Below are 19,350 nucleotides of genomic sequence, written 5' to 3' on the forward strand. Positions count from 1 at the left end.
AGTTATGTATAGACAGAGGTAGTTATGTATAGACAGAGGTAGTTATGTATAGACAGAGGTAGTTATGTATAGACAGAGGTAGTTATGTATAGACAGAGGTAGTTATGTATAGACAGAGGTAGTTATGTATAGACAGAGATAGTTATGTATAGACAGAGGTAGTTATGTATAGACAGAGATAGTTATGTATAGACAGAGGTAGTTATGTATAGACAGAGATAGTTATGTATAGACAGAGTAGTTATGTAGACAGAGATAGTTATGTATAGACAGAGGTAGTTATGTATAGACAGAGATAGTTATGTATAGACAGAGGTAGTTATGTATAGACAGAGGTAGTTATGTATAGACAGAGGTAGTTATGTATAGACAGAGGTAGTTATGTATAGACAGAGGTAGTTATGTATAGACAGAGGTAGTTATGTATAGACAGAGATAGTTATGTATAGACAGAGATAGTTATGTATACAGAGATAGTTATGTATAGACAGAGATAGTTATGTATAGACAGAGATAGTTATGTATAGACAGAGATAGTTATGTATAGACAGAGATAGTTATGTATAGACAGAGGTAGTTATGTATAGACAGAGATAGTTATGTATAGACAGAGATAGTTATGTATAGACAGAGATAGTTATGTATAGACAGAGGTAGTAGAGGGAGAGAAAAAAAGAGACGTGACAACACAAAACCTCTGTCCCCTCTCTCTTCCAGAGCCCCATTTCCTGCATGCAGTGGATTATGGGAACTATGTCTACTTCTTCTACAGAGAGATCGCAGCAGAACACAACAACTTGGGCAAGGTAACACACACACACATACACACACACACACACACACACACACAGTTTACTAGACAACATTGTGTATTATAAATATTGATGTATTATAAATAGTAAACACTATATTACCAGACAACAAATAGTGTTGTAGAAAAGTGCAGAGTACAGCAGAATGTGTAAGGTGTAGTTTGGTAGTGACTGAACTGTAGGTCAAACTACTTTACATGTAAACCCTTTACCCATGGAGAGGATTCACACACACACACACACACACACACACACACACACACACACACACACACACACACACACACACACACACACACACACACACACACACACACACACACACACACACACACACACACACACACACACACACACACACACACACACCCTTGGTGGTAATGGATGTTTTCTGCAGTTGTTAGTTGCTTTAGCCACCACAGGCCTCATATTTACCCATTCAAAGAATGGGCGGCCAGGCTGAAACCGTGGGATGATAAATATTTTAGCGCTACTAATGCTGGGATGTGTGTTTGTGTGTGTTCCTGTGTGTGTGTGTGTGTCGATGCTGATGGGTCTGGGATAACACCTGGGCAGATGGAGCTTTGCACTGGTCAATTATTTAAGCTGTTTCTGCTGACTGCTTCACACGCTTCATTTAAACCACAAGAGCTCTAGTCCCCCACAGTCCAACGCCCAGAGCTCTAGCCCTAGTCCCCCACAGTCCAACACCCAGAGCTCTAGCCCTAGTCCCCCACAGTCCAACACCCAGAGCTCTAGCCCTAGTCCCCCACAGTCCAACACCCAGAGCTCTAGCCCTAGTCCCCACACTCCAACACCCAGAGCTCGAGCCCTAGTCCCCCACACTCCAACACCCAGAGCTCTAGCTCTAGTCCCCCACACTCCAACACCCAGAGATCTAGCTCTAGTCCCCCACACTCCAACACCCAGAGCTCTAGACCTAGTCCCCCACACTCCAACACCCAGAGCTCTAGACCTAGTCCCCCACACTCCAACACCCAGAGCTCTAGCTCTAGTCCCCCACACTCCAACACCCAGAGCTCTAGCCCTAGTCCCCCACACTCCAACACCCAGAGCTCTAGCCCTAGTCCCCACACTCCAACACCCAGAGTTCTGGCTCTAGTCCCACACAGTCCAACACCCAGAGCTCTAGCCCTAGTCCCCTACAGCCCAACACTCCAACACCCAGAGCCCTAGCCCAGAGATCTAGCCCAGTCCCTACCATATATCCCAGTCCCCGTCATATAGCCCAGTCCCTATCATATAGCCCCATCCTATAGCCCAGTCCCCGTCCTATAGCCCAGACCCTATCATATAGCCCCATACTATAGCCCAATTCCAGTCCTATAGCTCACTACCTGTCATATAGCCCCTTCTTATAGCACCATCCTATAGCCCAGTCCCTGTCATATAGCCCAGTCCCTATCATATAGCACCGTCCTATAGCCCAGTCCTATAGCCCAGTACCTATCAAATAGCACCGTCCTACAGCCCAGCCCCTATTATATAGCCTAGCCCCTATCATATAGCCCAGTCCTATAGCCCAGCTCTGTCCTAGTTCAAGGTTAATCAGACTGAGTAAAGAGGTGAGTGTGAATCAGGTTTAGGGCTAAGAGGTGTGAGTGTGAGGTGTTTGTTCAATCGGAGCTTCAAACAAATGTCCTCTCTGACACAGGGTCCTGGATAAGCATGTGTGTGCGCCCGTGCGTGTGCTTGTGTATGCGTCAGTGTGCGTCACACTGTGAGGCCACAGGATGAGGCAGATGTCTTATTCAGAGGGAGGAAGTGTTTTAGTGATGCTGATTGCAGAGTCTCTCTCTCTCCCCCCTGCTCCCCCTTTCCTTTCCAGGCCGTCTACTCCAGAGTGGCTCGTATCTGTAAGAACGACGTAGGCGGGTCTCAGCGTGTGTTGGAGAAACACTGGACGTCCTTCGTCAAGGCCAGACTCAACTGTTCTGTTCCTGGAGAATCCTTCTTCTACTTCGATGTTCTACAGTCCATCACTGACATCATCAACATCAACGGAGTTCCTTCTGTGGTGGGAGTCTTCACTACACAGATGAACAGGTAAGGATGGACACACTGAGGCTGCATCCCAAATGGCACCCTATTCCCTGTATAGAGCACTACTTTTGACGAGGGACCATAGGGATCTGGTCAAAGTGGTTCACTATACGGGAATAGGGTGCCATTTGGGCTACACTCTTTGTAATATTGGTGTAACAGATGTGTAACAGATGTGTTGTTATTGTGAATCTCTTGTTGTGTGTGTTTTCTCCATATCTAGTTAATAGTAGTTGTGTAACAGTGTGTGGTTGTGTTCCTCTCTCTTCACTATCCCAGGGTCTGCAGTGTGTATATTAGTAGCTATAGTTAATAGTAGTTGTGTAACAGTGTGTGGTTGTGTTCCTCTCTCTTCAGTATCCCAGGGTCTGCAGTGTGTGCGTTCTCCATGGATGACATAGAGACGGTGTTCAGAGGACGATTTAAAGAACAGAAAACACCTGACTCTGTCTGGACCGCCTTCCCAGAGGAGAGACTGCCCAAACCCAGGTATGTACCTGTACCTTTCCCTAACCCAGGTATGTACCTGTACCTTTCCCTAACCAAGGTATGTACCTGTACCTTTTACCGAACCCAGGTATGTACCGGTACCTTTACCCTAACCCAGGGATGTACCTGTACCTGTACCTTTACCCAGGTATGTACCTGTACCTTTCCCTAACCCAGGTATGTACCTGTACCTTTACCCAAACCCAGGTATGTACCTGTACCTGTACCTTTCCCCACACACACACACACACACACACACACACATTATTAGCAGTAAATAATTAATCTGATATTTAGACGCGTAGCTCAGCTCTCTCCCACACGAAGTCCACAGAGCTGCTCATTATGGTGGTAAATAATGAACATTCTAATCCTCTGTTATGACTTCATGTTTACGGTGATACAGCAGCACGTCTCTTTGTTGTCCTGACAGGCATCTGCTCCTCTCTCGTACCCTTACCCCTCTCCTCAGTTCAATTCAATAGTCAACATTATTAGTCCCTACAGGGTGATGGTAGCTGGGCTCATGTGTGACCTGTGTTGACCTTTGACCCCTCTCTGACCCCTATGACTCCAGGCCAGGCTGCTGTGCGGGTCACGGCCAGGCTGAGTCCTATAAGACCTCTATAGAGTTCCCTGATGAGACCCTCCTCTTCATCAAGTCTCACCCCCTCATGGACTCCTCCGTGCCTAACATAGGAGACGAGCCCTGGTTCACCAAGACACGCGTCAGGTAAGCACACACACATCGCAAGAGTTGCTTGTGGGATCTAAATTCCCGGGTAACAATCAACAAAAAACGAAATCAAAATGCTCATTTGTAGATCGCACGGATGGCCTTTAAATACTGTCTTGATAATTCCTACTGAAGTCTGACTGTCCTCCTGTCTTGTCCTTGTCTCTCTAGGTACAGGCTGACAGCCCTGGCGGTGGACAACGCGGCTGGTCCACATGGTAACTACACGGTGCTGTTCATTGGTTCAGAGGCGGGCATGGTGCTGAAGGTTCTAGCCAAGACTTCCCCTCTGTCCCTAAACGACAGCATCCTATTGGAGGAGATTGACCTGTTTAACAGAGCCAAGTACGGAACACTCACAACACGTCTCTCACTGTCTCTCTCTCTTACTCTCTTTGAGTCTCTGTCTTAGTCTCTGTCTCTCACTGTCTTTCTCTTTTTTGGTCTCATCTCTCACTCTGTTTTTTTCTCTTTCACGCTGTGTGTCTCTCACCGTCTGTCTCTCCCTCTCTCTTCCTCAGTCTCTCGCTCTCCTCTTTCTTCTTCTGTCTCTCTCGCTCTACTCTTTCTTCCTCAGTCTCTTCTGTCTCTCTCTCTCTCCTCAGTCTCTCTCTTCTCCTGTCTCTCTCTCTCTCTTCCTCAGTCTCTCTCTCTCTCTTCCTCAGTCTTCCTCAGTTTCTCTCTCTCTTCCTCAGTCTCTCTCTCTCTCTTCCTCAGTCTCTCTCTCTCTTCCTCAGTCTCTCTCTCTCTCTTCCTCAGTCTCTCTCTCTCTTCCTCAGACTCTCTCTCTCTCTTCCTCAGTCTCTCTCTCTCTTCCTCAGTCTCTCTCTCTCTCTTCCTCAGTCTCTCGCTCTCCTCTTTCTTCCTCAGTCTCTCGCTCTCCTCTTTCTTCCTCAGTCTCTCGCTCTCTCTTTCTTCCTCAGTCTCGCTCTCCTCTTTCTTCAGTCTCAGCTCTCTCTCTTCTCTCGCTCTCTCTTTCTTCTTCTCTTCTCTCGCTCTCCTCTTTCTTCCTCAGTCTCTCGCTCTCCTCTTTCTTCCTCAGTCTCTCGCTCTCCTCTTTCTTCCTCAGTCTCTCTCTCTCTCTTCCTCAGTCTCTCTCTCTCTCTTCCTCAGTCTCTCTCTTCTTCTCTCTCTCTCGCTCTCCTCTTTCTTCCTCAGTCTCTCGCTCTCCTCTTTCTTCCTCAGTCTCTCGCTCTCTCTTTCTTCCTCAGTCTCTCTTCCTCAGTCTTCCGTCTCTCGCTCTCCTCTTTCTTCTTCTGTCTCTCTCTCGCTCTCCTCTTTCTTCCTCAGTCTCTCGCTCTCCTCTTTCTTCCTCAGTCTCTCTCTCTTCTCTCCTCTTTCTTCTTCTGTCTCTCTCTCGCTCTCCTCTTTCTTCTTCCTCAGTCTCTCGCTCTCCTCTTTCTTCCTTCAGTCTCTCTCTCGCTCTCCTCTTTCTTCTCTCTCTCTCGCTCTCCTCTTTCTTCTTCTGTCTCTCTCTCGCTCTCCTCTTTCTTCTTCTGTCTCTCCCTCTCTCTTCCTCAGTCTCTCGCTCTCCTCTTTCTTCTTCTGTCTCTCTCTCTCTCGCTCTCCTCTTTCTTCTTCTGTCTCTCTCTCACTCTCCTCTTTCTTCTTCTGTCTCTCTCTCTCGCTCTTCTCTTTCTTCTTCTGTCTCTCTCTCTCTCGCTCTCCTCTTTCTTCTTCTGTCTCTCTCGCTCTCCTCTTTCTTCTTCTGTCTCTCTCGCTCTCCTCTTTCTTCTTCTGTCTCTCTCTCTCTCGCTCTCCTCTTTCTTCTTCTGTCTCTCTCGCTCTCCTCTTTCTTCTTCTGTCTCTCTCGCTCTCCTCTTTCTTCTTCTGTCTATCTCGCTCTCCTCTTTCTTCTTCTGTCTCTCTCGCTCTCCTCTTTCTTCTTCTGTCTCTCATTCTCTCTTGTCAGTAAGGGTATCAGGGCTAAACAGTGCCACTGTGATTACATCTGGAGAGTGAAACCGTAGACAGGCCTTTCTGATAAACAACCGATCAAGTAACCTGTAATCTGATTTCTGATTCTCATCTGTCTCCCCCTCCACCACCCACCCTCCCTTTCTCTCTCTCCCCTACTCCCTCTCCTCTCCCAACCCATCTCTTCCCTCTCTTTTCTTCTCTCTGTCTCCCAGGTGTCTGTCTAACAGTGAGGATGACAGGCATATTTTGTCGCTCCATGTTGACAGAGACACACACAGTGTGTATGTAGCTTTCTCAAGCTGTGTGGTTCGCATGCCTCTCAGCCGCTGTGAGCGGCACACTAACTGCCACAAGTGAGTCAGACACAGACGCATACAGACACACACACACGCGCATTCAGAAACATGCACACACTCCACTCCAAGGTTACTTTCTGCTGTACCTGGTCACAGGTTTGTGTGTTTATTGATGTGTTTTTTCTCCATCTACATGTCATAAACACTGAGTACCTGTAGCACACTGGTTAATATACAGCCAGACAGAGGTTAACTGGTGCTGCCTATTTAACCCTGTATGGTGAACTGTATATTATTATTATTATATATATTATATCTACAGATATATGTTAACCCTGTGTTGTGTTTCTCCCCTAGGTCTTGTATAGCGTCCAGGGACCCCTACTGTGGCTGGATGCCTCATGGAGCCTGTGAGAGGATCCTGCCTGGAGTTCTGTGAGTACCAAGTATTACAATACTAAATAGTATGCATACTCAGGGCCCTAAAGTGGGATCAATTTGATCTCATATGCAACAAAATATTTTGCTGTGCGACCTGGAGTTTTTAATTTGGGAGCACCAGTGTAACCCCAAAAAATCTAAATATTTGTTTTTCTTTATTTTTAATAATAATGTTTGTAATGATAAGGCTTCGTTGTAACGTTGTTTCCAGAGCGCAGATTAGTTAGCACCATGATTGCACCATTAATCCAGTGGAAACTGCTAGTTTTTAGCCCAAGCATTTCAAAAGATCTGACTCATATTACTGGAGCAACATTTATCTCTTCCGGTCACGGATTGGCAGGACACATTTTACATTCATAACATGTCACAGGCCTTTCTAAAACTATTGGCAGGACACATTTTACATTCATAACATGTCACGGGCCTTTCTAAAACTATTTGCGGGCCACATTTGTTTTACACCTTGTTCAGTCATGTTTGTTAGCTCATTAGCTAGCTAGCAAACAACCTGGTAACTTTACCAGTATATCCAAACATTTGTTTTACACCTTGTTCAGTCATGTTTGTTAGCTCATTAGCTAGCTAGCAAACAACCTGGTAACTTTACCAGTATATCCAAACATTTGTTTTACACCTTGTTCAGTCATGTTTGTTAGCTCATTAGCTAGCTAGCAAACAACCTGGTAACTTTACCAGTATATCCAAACATTTGTTTTACACCTTGTTCAGTCATGTTTGTTAGCTCATTAGCTAGCTAGCAAACGACCTGGTAACTTTACCAGTATATCCAAACATTTGGAGGCACAGAAAGAAAGGAAAGGGAATAGCTTATTCAGGAGATCAATGATCAATGAATGAATGGAACAATGAATGGCACAAGCATTTCGCTACACCCGCAATAACATCTGCTAAATATGCGTACGTGACCAATAAAATTGTATTTGATTTGAATGAGAGATGTCCTGCATGACATCATCACAAATGCTCTTAAAGAGACAGCGAACAATTTTCGATGTAATGCATCTCAATAGGAAAATAGTGCTTTTACATAATGTAGAAACCTTATATTCCCCAAAATTACTTTTTCATTTCAATGAGAGGTATCTGTATCAACATTTTAGGTTTTTATAATAAACACATGTATTTACAGGGTTCCATATGAGTTTTTAGGGCACAACATGGGCTGTAGAGCAGCTAGACTTCATATAGGCTACATCTCAAACCATTTCAAAAATCAGATTTTCTGGTTCTCCTAACCTTTTTAAAGGCGGGAGGACCAGTGCTACCAATGAAAAATGTAAATTTAGAGCCCTGTGCGTATTAAATATTACAATACTACCACACTACTAAGCTAGGGTACATACTACAGAGTTCAGGAAAAAACTTGAATAAAGGAAGGAAATGTTGGTTAGAGAGGTTTGGTTCTCGGCTCTAATCTTCTCCCCTCTGCCTCTCTCTTTCAGGACTGGTTATGAGCAGGATGTAGAGTTTGGGAACACGGTTCAGCTGGGAGACTGCCATGGTGAGCCCCTCCCATTCATACCAACCCATCTCTTTCTCACTCTCTCTTGCTACCACACACCATCAGTCTGCACAACCAACCAGTAACACACTACCAGTAACACCAGTAACCACACCATACCAACACACCAATCAGTAACCCTCCCTACATGGTTCTATGTTCAGTATTAACATACACATCCACCGTAGATCCACATACTGTACACAGCCAGGCCACCTGTAACTAATGCTGCCTACTTGGAGGGGAGAAACATAGACGTGCTCTACCAGTAGCAGTACTAAGACAGTGTTGCTATAGGAGACACACCAGGCCGAACCATAGAACTAGAACAGGGGATAGAGGCCATGCATAGCTGTCTCTCCTCTAGAGACAGACAAGACTTGGAGCAATAGGCCGACTCAGACAACCTGTCCTTTAGCTTTTTATCATTTGATTCAAAAGAACTACACTCTTAGTTATCGGGGCTTTTTTTTGTTTTGGGACTTTACTTTTGGGTTCCTTTATACTGATTTGTTGTTCCTTTAATTGTTTTAGTGTTTTTGGCCACTACATCTGCGACAGATTACAAATCATTTGGTGACCCGACCTCTGGTTAGTTGGATCTTTTATTCAGCTGGTTTCTTTCTTTCCTTGAACTCCGAACCCCTCTCTCCTTCCATCCTTCCTTCAACGCTGCTCACTCTTCATCTTATTTAACAAACCTCCTCTTCTTCAACACCTTTTTATCTTCTTCATCATCTCAACAAACATCATCACCGGGTCTCGTCAGAAATCTCCATCTCCACACGGACTCATTTCCTCACTTCATCTTCCTCACGCACCTCCTCTTTACTTCCTGCATGCTCACTCGGCGCCCCTCCCTCCTCTGATGTCATCACTGCTATCACTGCTAAATCATCGCTGCTGTGTACCAAAGACCTTCCTCAGACAACTCTCACCCTTTTCCCCTTTCAAACTGTATCCTGTCTCAACAAAATGAATCTGACAACTGTATTTCTATGACTGGTAATGATAAATAAAATAGCTCTTGAATCAGAAAATGTATGATTTTTTCAAACAGCATTATCATAAAACATAAAACCTATTATGTTATGTAAACTAACCCACATGTGCGTACACATACCAATCCATGTCTACTAACCAGGATGTAAGCTAACAGCCTGCTGGCCTCATGTCTACACACCGTGTTAACAGTTTGTTTGTCACCACAGACATGGAGTTGTCATCTACGTCATTCACAGACCAGCCCAGTGGGCCCATACACCCCCCAGTACCCCCAGTACTCACCCCCACCCTGAGCCCCCATCCTGGGTTTGGTCCTGGGGAAGGGCCTGGGTTGGGGCCTGGGGCTGGTTTTCCAGACCTGTATGGCTCAGGGTTTGTGCAGCAGGATGACCCGGCCACCTCCCATTCACTAGAGTCACTCCCAGGGGGCCTAGAGGGTAAGGCCTAGCAGGGAGAGAGAGAACTGCTGCCACCACACTGTATGGAGCCCTGACGGTCACACACAGTACACACAGTACCAGTACCTGACACACACACACACAGTACCAGTACCTGACACACACACACAGTACCAGTACCTGACACACACACACAGTACCAGTACCTGACACACACACACACAGTACCAGTACCTGACACACACACACACAGTACCAGTACCTGACACACACACAGTACCAGTACCTGACACACACACACAGTACCAGTACCTGACACACACACACAGTACCAGTACCTGACACACACACACACACACACACAGTACCAGTACCTGACACACACACACACAGTACCAGTACCTGACACACACACACACAGTACCAGTACCTGACACACAAACACAGTACCAGTACCTGACACACACACACAGTACCAGTACCTGACACACACACACACACAGTACCAGTACCTGACACACACACACACAGTACCAGTACCTGACACACACACAGTACCAGTACCTGACACACACACACAGTACCAGTACCTGACACACACACAGTACCAGTCAAAAGTCCAGACACATCTACTCATTCAAGGGTTTTTCTTTATTTTTACTATTTTCACACCAGAATAACCTGAAGACAACAAAACTATGAAATAACACATGAATCCTGTAACCAAAAACACATTATACCAGTCAAAGCCTTTGTCTTGATGGCAGCTTTGCACACTCTGGCACTAGACCATTCATGAGGGGTTTTGTTTTATTTTTACATTGAGAATAAACTTGTTTTGCACATTGGCATTGACACTCTTGGCATTCTCTAGACCAGCTTCAAGGAACTTGTTGGTTGAAATAACACATACTTTTTACTATTTGCACACTCTTGGCATTCTAGACCAGCTTCATGAGGAACTTGTTGGTTGCTTTGCACACTCTTGGCATTCTCTAGACCAGCTTATGAGGAACTTGTTGGTTGCTTTACTCTTGGCATTCTAGACCAGCTTCATGAGGAACTTGTTGGTTGCTTTGCACACTCTTGGCATTCTAGACCAGCTTCATGAGGAACTTGTTGGTTGCTTTGCACACTCTTGGCATTCTCTAGACCAGCTTCATGAGGAACTTTGCACACTCTTGGCATTCTAGACCAGCTTTGAACTTGTTGGTTGCTTTGCACACTCTTGGCATTCTCTAGACCAGCTTCATGAGGAACTTGTTGGTTGCTTTGCACACTCTTGGCATTCTCTAGACCAGCTTCATGAGGAACTTGTTGGTTGCTTTGCACACTCTTGGCATTCTCTAGACCAGCTTCATGAGGAACTTGTTGGTTGCTTTTCTTGGCATTCTAGACCAGCTTCATGAGGAACTTGTTGGTTGCTTTGCACACTCTTGGCATTCTCTAGACCAGCTTCATGAGGAACTTGTTGGTTGCTTTGCACACTCTTGGCATTTCTCTAGACCAGCTTCATGAGGAACTTGTTGGTTGTTTTGCACACTCTTGCATTCTAGACCAGCTTTGAGGAACTTGTTGGTTGCTTTGCACACTCTTGGCATTCTCTAGACCAGCTTCATGAGGAACTTGTTGGTTGCTTTGCACACTCTTGGCATTCTCTAGACCAGCTTCATGAGGAACTTGTTGGTTGTTTTGCACACTCTTGGCATTCTAGACCAGCTTCATGAGGAACTTGTTGGTTGCTTTGCACACTCTTGGCATTCTCTAGACCAGCTTCATGAGGAACTTGTTGGTTGCTTTGCACACTCTTGGCATTCTAGACCAGCTTCATGAGGAACTTGTTGGTTGCTTTGCACATTTGTGGAAAGAAATTCCACAAATGAACTTTTAACAAGGCACACCTGTTAATTGAAATGCATTGCAGGTGACTACCTCATAAAGCTGGTTGAGAGAATGCCAAAGGTGTGCAAAGCTCTCATTAAGGCAAAGGGTGGCTACTTTGAAGAATCTCAAATATAACATATATTTTGATTTGTTTAATACTTTTTCGGTTACTACATGATTTCATATGTGATATTTCATAGTTTTGATGTCTTCACTATTATTCTACAAGAAATACCCTTGAATTAGTAGGTGTGTACATTTTGACTGGTACTGTACACACACACACACACACACCACATGCACGCACACACACCCCGCATACACCCCGCATACACACACACGCATACACACACACACACCTTCACACACACACACACCTTCACACACACACACACACACACACACACACACACACACACACACACACACACACACACACACACACACACACACACACACACACACACACACACACACACACACACACACACACACACACACACTCAGGGGCAGGTATTTGGGATTACCATCAATTGATAGAGCAGATTACATTTTTCAGATTTTGTTATGATTTATATTTCATCCAACTTCATGTATTTTGATTTATTTATTGATTTATTGTCATGATTATAATGATTTTCTACATGGTGAAAATGTATTTTCTCCCTTTTTTAAACAATTCTTTCATTATCTTCAAACCATCTGCACTTCTATATTCTTTCTTCAGACTCTTTATTTTGCCCTCGTTTCTCTCTCTGCCAGTAGACCCTATAACCCTGGCTGTTACAGTTGAAGGGTTAACCCTGTTCCCGGGTGTAAAGGGTTAACCCTGGGAGTTTTGTAACCCTAGGAGCGTTAGAGCACGTCCCAGGCCTGTCCATTAACCCCTCCGGCTCCAGGACCTCTCTCTGTCTCTCTCCTGCTCTGTGAATGTTTAACTCGTCCATGTCTGTGGTTACTAACCAAGCTGCAGTCTAGAAACAGAACAGCCTCACCTTGTAGAGAACAAACTACAACCTCTTCCCATTGACAATGCTGGGGAGTCAATGGTTCATTGTCTTTCTGATTTTGTGAGAACAAGTCTTTCTCTGTCCTGGTTAGGAATACACTAACCCTGGTTAGGAATACACTAACCCTGGTTAGGAATACACTAACCCTGGTTAGGAATGCACTAACCCTATTTCTATCGGGACAAATGTTTGACACTTGGTAGGGAAAAAAGCAACACTTCAATTCTTCCTCTTCAAACTAACATAAAACTACTTCTTCTAGATTGGCTTACATCACCGGAGTGGTTGTGGGGTCCTAACCATTTTCACCATGTATTTACAATTAAGAATGACGAGAGTGGAAGCCAATCTGAATGGTTTTGGCAACGATAAAATCCCTGTTGGATAGCGGACAGAATACCTTTAAGGGGAAAAGCAGAGAAACCATGCATTACTGAGTGTCTACAAACACACCTGATATAGAGGTGTAGTGTAAAACTGTGATTGGCTGTGATTGTGTGTGTCAGGGTGTTCGTTAACCAATGGGGTGTGTGACTTCAGGTGTGTGGGAGATCCAGGCGGGAGAAGCCAATCAGATGGTCCACATGAATATCCTGATCAGCTGTGTGTTGGCTGCCTTCCTCCTGGGTGCGCTAGTGGCCGGCCTGGTGGTGTTCTGCTACAGAGACTCCTTCCTCCGCCACAAGCCCCGGCACGCCCACAAGGATGCAGAGTCAGCCCCCTCCTGCAGCGACTCCACCGGATCCTTCGCTAAGCTCAACGGGCTCTTCGACAGTCCTGTCAAGGTAACCTGAAGCCCTGAATACAGAGTGCAATTTATGAGTCAACACATTATTCAGTAACCGAGTGTTACAGACTGACATTGTCGTTGTATCTTATGTAGATAGATAGAACCAGAGTGTGAATTATACAGTGACATTCAGGGTGCGGCGTCCACAATTTATTTTATTTTGGGGGACGGGGGAAATAGACATCTGCATGTACTCTGATCACTGGAAATAGACATCTGCATGTACTCTGATCACTGGAAATAGACATCTGCATGTACTCTGATCACTGGAAATAGACATCTGCGTGTACTCTGATCACTGGAAATAGACATCTGCATGTACTCTGATCACTGGAAATAGACATCTGCGTGTACTCTGATCACTGGAAATAGACATCTGCGTGTACTCTGATCACTGGAAATAGACATCTGATCACTGGAAATAGACATCTGCATGTACTCTGATCACTGGAAATAGACATCTGCGTGTACTCTGATCACTGGAAATAGACATCTGCATGTACTCTGATCACTGGAAATAGACATCTGCGTGTACTCTGATCACTGGAAATAGACATCTGCATGTACTCTGATCATTGGAAATAGACATCTGCATGTACTCTGATCACTGGAAATAGACATCTGCGTGTACTCTGATCACTGGAAATAGACATCTGCATGTACTCTGATCACTGGAAATAGACATCTGCATGTACTCTGATCACTGGACGTAGATCTGTTTACAAAACACCAAAAAGTGTGCCTACTGACATTCGGCGAATACCATTGATTAGGCCAAATTAATTGCTGCTTCTTGCTGACAAATTTAAATGTTTTGTTCCTTGAAAAGTCAAGACAACTGAAATGGGTCTGAAACTGTCCTGGGGAAAATGGGTGGTTACCCTAACACACATGGTCAATTTACTAGACTAGGCTACAATGTGTAGGCCTATAGAGTACCACAGTATGAGTCATAATACCCTCCAATCGTTTTTCCACCATACATTTTTCCCATAGAGGATTTTAGAAACACTTCAAATAAGGGCTGTGTTTCGCGTAGGTTTACTTTGGCATGACGTTTTAATAACCGTGTAAATCTCTAGGGCAAGGTGATTTTTATCAAAATAGTCGCCTGTGTTTATCCCCTAAAAATTAAACGCTAAACTATAAATACCATGATTGATCTGGACAAGCCTGCCAAATAGAGGCAAAGGTAAGAATCTCTGGATTAACTATCTGTTAGCTAAATGTAGCAATTCTGTAAACTGTCTTGTGCAAGTTTTAACTTGACACAATACCTGTTAGCAAAGGTGTCAGCTAGAGACGACGTGCAGAAGCCTGCAGGGATTTGTAGTCTTGCATGATGTCTACGTTGTTGCTAATTAGCATTTTCAAACCGAAAAGTAAATAGAGCTGACTATATTGATAAAAGTCACCTTGTCCGAGAGAGATTTACATGGTTATTAAAACGTCACGCCTGGGTAAGCCTCCACGAAACACAGCCCTTATTTTAAGTGTTTCTAAAATTTCCCTATGAGAAAAATTAATGATGAAAAACGATTGGAACCACTTCCATGTTTGACCGCTAGGTTTTATGGGTATTGACATCTCCACTGTGGGGTAGCCAGTGATGTAGCAGTAAATAAATGGTGGGTGAACTCTGATTGCCGGTTGCAGTGAAAAAAGTTCCGCGCCCTATACTTTCAATGCATTTTTCAGAAAAGAAGGGTCAACTGCATTTTGTTGCCTTTACCCTCCACTAGGCCTACACTGCCAGTAGCCTACGCTCTCAACTGAAGCAATTTTACACACATGAACATAAACAGAACAGGTAGCCTACATTCAATATAATGCACAAGTTGAATTCTTAGATTCTTCACAGATCATGTGACATAAACCACAACCTTTCTTTCCCTACATTTATGACATTACTGATAGTGTAATTTGGAATTATTAAGCATTTAATGATTGAATTAGAACATTGAACTTAAACCCTGTACTATTCCTAGATCTTGGAGATCTCGGAAAAAGCACTAAGTGTAACCATGCCTATGTAAAATGTCATTATCCAAAATAATGTAGGCCTATGCCATTACCAAATCGAAGTCTTCTGAAGAGTCTACTATAGGCGTACTGTCATTAATGTTGGATGGAATGGTTGCGCATTGCTATTTAGCTGTAGGCTGGTTGTCTAGTGATATTGGAGACAATCATCAGCTGATCCAGGCAAGAAAACTGATATTGATTGAAAATAATAAAGCTAAATAAATGGTCTACTTCTGGTCGCGGACGGCACAGAGAACAGCGATACCCGCGCCCGCCTGAGAAACAAAGCAATGAGCGCTCTGAACAGCTGACTGACAAAAGCAAACCATTATGAATGAACGGATATATCTAATGCATTGGAATTAAAGGCTATTTTTATCAAGGGGACTTGGCAAACAAATGGCGAAAGTGAACAAGTGCAAAGAAAAATCTGTGTTTAAAGGAGCTCAGCTGAGGCTGGAATTCAGCACTAGTGAGTGGACAGTGCTGTGGACAGGGAGACGTGCAGCCTCATCGAAATAAATGGTTTAAACCATGACAGAAAGGTGGGGGTGTTTGATTAATTTGTCAACATTTATTTTCATATTTACCACTGCTTTTAAACAAATAGGAGAATAGTTAACCCCTCAAAGTTGGACTTTTGTTTCATTCAAGGGAGCTGAGCCCCCCCGGCTCCCCTGTAATTCACATTTACAGTGCCTTCGGAAACTCCAAGTGGGCTGTCATGTGCCTTTTACTGAGCAGTGGCTTCCATCTGGCAACTCTACCATAAAGGCCTGATTGGTGGAGTGCTACAGAGATGGCTGTCCTTCTCAAAGGTTCTCCCATCTCCACAGAGGAACTCTAGAGCTCTGTCAGAGTGACCATTGGGTTCTTGGTTACCTCCTTGACCAAGGCCCTTCTCCCCCGATTGCTCAGTTTGGCCAGCAGGCCAGCTTTAGGAAGAGTCTTGGCGGTTCCAAACTTCTTCCATTTAAGAATGATGGAGGCCTCTGTGTTCTTGGGGACCGTCAATGCTGCAGACATTTTTTGGGGTATTGTGTGTAGATTGCTGAGGATTTATTTTTATTTAATCCATTTTATAATAAGGCTGTAATGTAACAAAATGTTGAAAAGTAAAGGTCTGGATACTTTCTGAAGGCACTGTATGTATGTATGTATGTATGTATGTATGTATGTATGTATGTATGTATGTATGTATGTATGTATGTATGTATGTATGTATGTATGTGTGTGTGTGTGTGTGTGTGTGTGTGTGTGTGTGTGTGTGTGTGTGTGTGTGTGTGTGTGTGTGTGTGTGTGTGTGTGTGTGTACAGTATGTACAGTATGTACAGTATGTGTTGGCTGAAGGAACCAAATGAACAAAGCCCTCTCTTCTGTCCTGTCTTGTCTCCAGGAGTACCAGCCAAGTCTGGACTGTCCCAAGCTGTACACCAACTTACTGAGCAGTGGTAAGGACCTGACGCCTAACGGAGACACCAAGACCATGATCCTCCGGGACGGCTGTCAGCCCCCCGAGCTGGCCGCCCTGCCCACCCCCGAGTCTACCCCTGTGCTGCAGCAGAAAGGCCTGCAGCCAATCAGGAACCAATGGGAGCGAGCCAATCACCACGGGAAGATCAACGGATCCAGGAAGAACTCCAACTCTACCTCCTCCTCCATTGCCAAGAGTCCCCAGTTCCACCCCAGTTCCCCCCCTCCTCACCCCCAGCCCCACGCCCACCCTGCGCTGGGACACTCCCACATCCCCAGCGCCGTCGTCCTTCCCAACGCCACGCACGAATACCGCAGTGGTTACCATGGAAACCCGACCGACGACGTCACGCCGCCGCGCACCCTGGACAGGAAGCCAGAGAACATGGAACACCTGCAGGCCACGCCCCCTCATTCTAAAGGAAGCAGGAAGGAGCAGAAGAGGTCGCTGGATGCCAGGAACACACTGAACGACCTGCTGAAGCACCTGAACGATGCTAACACGGCTAACGCTAGCTCCAAGGCTATCCTCCAAGAGGGGGCCGGCTCAGCGCCCCGACCCAGCAGACAACACCTGATGCTGGAGCCTCTAGGGGACATCACTGAGGTTCCCCCCAAGGTCCCCAGCCGAGAGGCCTCTCTTTACTCCCCCTCCTCCTCCTCCTCTCTGCCCAGGCACAGCCCCACCAAGAGGGTAGACGTCCCACTGCCCTCCACCCCTAGCTCCCCCACAGGCAGCCTGGGTATGGGAGGAAGCATGAGCGGCACCCTGGAGAGGAGGTACGGCTCTCATCACAGGATCTCTTCTCACAGACACTCCCTCACCGCCACCTCTCCCAACGGGGTCAGTATGGGGTGTCGTTGTCCCACCAACACAGTATGAACAGAGGGGGTACATGCCCCCACCCCTCCCTCCAGACTGGACTCCCAGAGGGGGCTTCACTCCCCCATCAACACCCCCACCCCCTCCCTGTCCCGCCAGAGCAGCTACAGTGGGCACGGCTCGCTCCCCCGCCAGGGGCTTAAACGAACCCCGTCCCTAAAGCCTGACGTCCCCCCTAAACCCAACGCCTTCACCCCACAGACTCCTCAGATGAGGGTGGTCAACAAGTACAGCTACTAGGACACCATAGACACTATGGAGTGTACTACCAAGGGACGGGGCAGGGGCACTACTGAGTGTGCTCTAGAGCCAGACTGGTTGTGAGAAGGCTTAGGGAGAGAGTAGGATCATGTGTGTGTCGGTGTGTGTTCCCAGTGGAATGATTCATTCCTTCACTCTAAAAAGAGAAAATCACACCAGATGTGACGTGGAGGTCTGTGTCTTGTCTTGTGGCTCCATGTTTCTCTCCATCTCACAACACACTGGTCAGTCTCCTCTAACCCTGACCCCTGGCCCTGACTCACTAACCCCAGCCCAGCCCCAGGACATAAGGCAGGATGGGGGTAGGGGTCCTGAAGGGGACTAGCGTGGCCCCCAGTGTGTAGCCTGGCCCTATGATCCCGACTGTGGACGGTACGAGGTCTAACTCCGAGAACTACTTGAAGAATGGGTCTGATGTCTCACTGTCACTAAGCACTGTCTGTTTGTGTCACAAATGGCACCCTATTCCCCTTTGTTGTCAACTACTTCTGACCACGGCACATAGGCCTGGTTGTACCTAGTGCACTATATAGGGAATAAGGGTGCCATTTGGGGGACACCCTATGTCTTCCCATGAATGTGAACTGGACTGAACTGAACAAGGAGGAGGAATACAATAGAACTGTTTGTATCTTATATGTCTGACTGATGGGGAGAGCAGCGAGGAGACACACTAAACATAGTGTCCCTTTAGTGTCCCTTTAGAGGTGTTTAACTCAACTATAAAGACTGAGGAGGAAGGAAGGCAACAGAGAGAACACCACTGTGTGTCAGCTGGAGGGTAAAACCCAATGTACAGCAAACACATACACACACACTTTGCTTGGGGAGGTGAAAGGCCTGGCTGCCTACGTACCCTAACAGGGACCCTCTGTAACTCACTGGGATAACTACTAAACACGTTTGCTGCTATTGGTTTATGATGAGTAATGTATGTTGAGTGTATTTAGTCCTCTTATGTGTCTGTACCCTACAGCTGCCGTTGTCTCCTGACGTGTGTGTGTGTGTGTGTGTGTGTGTGTGTGTGTGTGTGTGTGTGTGTGTGTGTGTGTGTGTGTGTGTGTGTGTGTGTGTGTGTGTGTGTGTGTGTGTGTGTGTGTGTGTGTGTGTGTCTGTGTGTCTGTGTCTGTGTCTGTGTCTGTGTCTGTGTCTGTGTGTCTGTGTGTGTGTGTGTGTGTGTGTGTGTGTGTGTGTGTGTGTGTGTGTGTGTGTGTGTGTGTGTGTGTGTGTGTGTGTGTGTGTGTGTGTGTGTGTGTGTGTGTGTGCGTACAGACCATGCAATTCAATGCACTGTTATAACAGGCTCCAGTGACATCAGAGTCCTCTATCAACACATA

General features: G+C 45.8%; 1 pseudogene; it reads left to right on the forward strand.

Moving 5' to 3' along the window:
- Positions 1-657: 657 nt before the first annotated feature.
- LOC124024958 lies at positions 658-18,666 on the forward strand (annotated as a pseudogene).
- The last annotated feature ends 684 nt before the right edge of the window (positions 18,667-19,350 follow it).

This window comes from Oncorhynchus gorbuscha, unplaced genomic scaffold (assembly GCF_021184085.1).
Source record: "Oncorhynchus gorbuscha isolate QuinsamMale2020 ecotype Even-year unplaced genomic scaffold, OgorEven_v1.0 Un_scaffold_2096, whole genome shotgun sequence".
In the NCBI taxonomy this organism is placed as follows: domain Eukaryota; kingdom Metazoa; phylum Chordata; class Actinopteri; order Salmoniformes; family Salmonidae; genus Oncorhynchus; species Oncorhynchus gorbuscha.